This window comes from Choloepus didactylus, chromosome X (assembly GCF_015220235.1).
Source record: "Choloepus didactylus isolate mChoDid1 chromosome X, mChoDid1.pri, whole genome shotgun sequence".
Classification (NCBI taxonomy): domain Eukaryota; kingdom Metazoa; phylum Chordata; class Mammalia; order Pilosa; family Megalonychidae; genus Choloepus; species Choloepus didactylus.
This window is the reverse complement of record NC_051334.1, coordinates 88,149,170-88,152,218: the sequence shown is the minus strand read 5'-3', so window position 1 is coordinate 88,152,218 and position 3,049 is coordinate 88,149,170. Positions and strand designations below refer to the sequence as shown.

General features: G+C 36.2%; 1 pseudogene; it reads left to right on the top strand.

Annotated features, from left to right (window-relative positions):
- Positions 1-863: 863 nt before the first annotated feature.
- LOC119522771 lies at positions 864-1,703 on the top strand (annotated as a pseudogene).
- The last annotated feature ends 1,346 nt before the right edge of the window (positions 1,704-3,049 follow it).

Sequence of the window (3,049 nt, the reverse complement as noted above, 5' to 3'; positions counted from 1 at the left end):
TGTGGTTTATAAATTTTTGCTGATGGAGGCAGCTGATTTCAATGATTAGTTTATTCTGGAGGTTGTTTTCATGCTTTTCTCTATGGTTTTCATGTTGGTTGGCTTTGTTCTCCATCTGTTCTTTGGTGTTTAGTTCATCTTATTCTAGACATCTAGCCTAGGTGCTGTTTAATTTATCAGAATTTTTATTCTCTTTTTTTCTGATTCTTGCCTTGCCCATATAAACCCTTTTATTTTTGAGTAAGGTCTACCCAGATATGATTAACCCAATCAGATTTTTCCAGATGAGACAGGCCCAGATATCATGAAGAGGGTTTAGTTAGTATGACATTTCCCTGAGGATGGGGCCCAGCAGTTTGTCAGACTTTCCTGTGAGTTCTCTAGATTCTGTGCTTTCTCTGTCTTGACCAGCAGATGATACTTGTCAACCTGCAGCTCCCCACCAGCATAAATTATTGCGCTGCCTTTAATTCTCAGCAGACCCTGTCACTGCCAGTGGCATGGTTAAGGCAAGATTAAGCTGTTTTTTTTCCAGCCCCTGGTTTCTGAATTCTCTGAAGGGATACTGCCACTTGAGCTGGGCTCTGCTACCTCTTTTCTTGGGACAGATATACATTTTAGGGAATTATCTCCTTCACTTTATTTTTACTTTGTCTCTTAGAGCTGTCTTAACTCAACCTTAGCCTTGGTCACAACTGACAGTTGAAAACTCCTGAGATCTTTCCTGCCACCATTTTAAGTCCAGCTCCATACAATGCCCCACTCTCACTGCTATTAGAACACAATCTGCATGCCAGCACCCCTCCCCCCACTTACAACTTCACCACTATGGAGGACATGAAAAGTACAACATAGAGGAATTCACTTAGGGATCCAAGATTAATGTGAGCAAAAATTAGCAGGATGATGGCAATATGTTCATTGAAGGCTTGAGCTGGGATAAAAGCAAGAAAGATCTGACTATTTGTCTGGTTAGGAGAGGTTGTAGACTGCACAATTCAAACAGATCCATTCACTGGAAGATCAAGGGTATTTGGATTTGTGCATTTTGAAGATGCTGCTAGTGTTGATAAGGTTTGGAACTGAAAGAACAAAAACTGAATGACAAATCAATAGACCCCAAAAGCACAAAGGTTTTAAAAAGGAAAGAATCCCTCCAAAAAATTTCTGTGGGTGGATTGAGCCCAGATACTTCTGAAGAAATTTTAGAGCATTTGTAGATATTGAAAGTATTGAACTTCCCATGGATACAAAAACAAATGAAAGAAGAGGATTTTGTTTTATCTACTACACAGATGAAGGATCAGTAGAAAAATTATTAGAAAGTGGATATCATAAAATTGGTTCTGGGAAGGGTGAAATCAAAGTTGCACAATCCAAAGAGGTATATAGGCAACAACAGCAACAACAAAAGGAAGAAGAGATGCAGATGCTGGACAAGTTGGAATCAGGGGTTGTGGATGAGATCAGTGCCAAAACTGGAACCAAGTATTAATAACTATTATGATCAAGAATACAGAAATTGCAATAGAGCCTATGGTGTTGATCAGAACTATAATGGATATGGTGGATATGATTATACTGGGTATAACTATGGGAAATATGGATATGGACATGGATATGCAGAGTACAGTCACCAACAGAGTGCTTATGGCAAGGTATCTTGAGGGGGTGGCAAGCACCACAATTACAAGCCATACTAAAGGAGGATCTTGGAGAAAAGGGGATGAAATTTTAAAGTAACCCATCTTGCAGGATGATGTTGAAAATTGGTCTTCTGTAGATCTAAGATGATTATTTTCTAAAAGGCTTTCTGGTGTTCAAGAAACAACTGTCCAACTGTATATAGTTACAAATTACTTTTCTTTGTTTTTACTGTGTCCTTTAACATCAGCATTATGCCTTGGTGTGGATTTATGTTTATACAAATCTTATTTGTATGATTTCATGTTAAATCTGACATAAATTCTTCTTTATGTAATTGTATTTCTGTGTCAGGTATGAAATAGCTTTGTAAAAATGTAATTTTATATAAGCAATAATGAAAACATGGTTCATTTTGTATGGCTTGTTGGTCCATGGGGAAAAACAGTAGTCCTTTATGAATAGCCAGTGTCATCCTGTTCCCGATTTTTTGTAGGTGTGCTCTATGCTTTAGCTTGCTCCATCTGTTATACTAGGCTTCCACCACATTCTTGAATAATGTTTTTTTTTCCACTATATTTGCAGGCATTCTTATGGTATTTTGATTAGCTGAATCTTTCTGATAGACCTTCAGTCTTCTGAATTATGTTTTATGAAAAAAAATAGCTATCTTAGTAGTTCCATTAATGAATATAAAAGATTTTGATTTTTTCCCATTTGGAAAGTCATTTATTATGATTTGTTAATTCTTTGACTTCACAGTCAGTGTTCTCTTAGAAAAAGCTTTAGATAATTACAATACTATGACTTTAACAATTTTTTGACAAAATTTCTAAACTTATACACAGAGAAAGAGCACTGTGAAACTATGGTTGGAAGTATACCTAACTAAACTTAAGAGTGTCAAAAGTAGTTAGCAAATTTAAAGGATTTTGGCAGAAAGGTATAAATTTACCCATTAAAATTGGATCAAAAGTTGGTTAATGTAGATAAGATATTTGAAGTATTTGCATAGTGAAATCATGTTATGCCACAGCCACCACTGAACTGAACAAAATGGTTTCCATTTGGGCATTCTTACGGGGCTGTAATGAAGTTAACTGCTCCTGCCATGTACATTATTAGAAAAAGTCATGGTAGTAAATCCCATCATTTTAAAGCAGTTCTATGAGCCTGAGTAGTTAAGCATTTCCATATCCAAACACAGGAAGGAATCAAGGAAAAGAAATACTTTAAATCTTTTGTATATGAGTGCAAATCTTGTGTCACAGTTTTATCTCATTACAGAAGCTCACCCTGGTCTTGGAGGACTTTATGGGTAAATAGATCCAAACTTTGAATTTTGTGTTCAGCATAGTCAATTGGGTTTAGGGAAAAGTTTGTTTTCCATGATTGCATATTAACT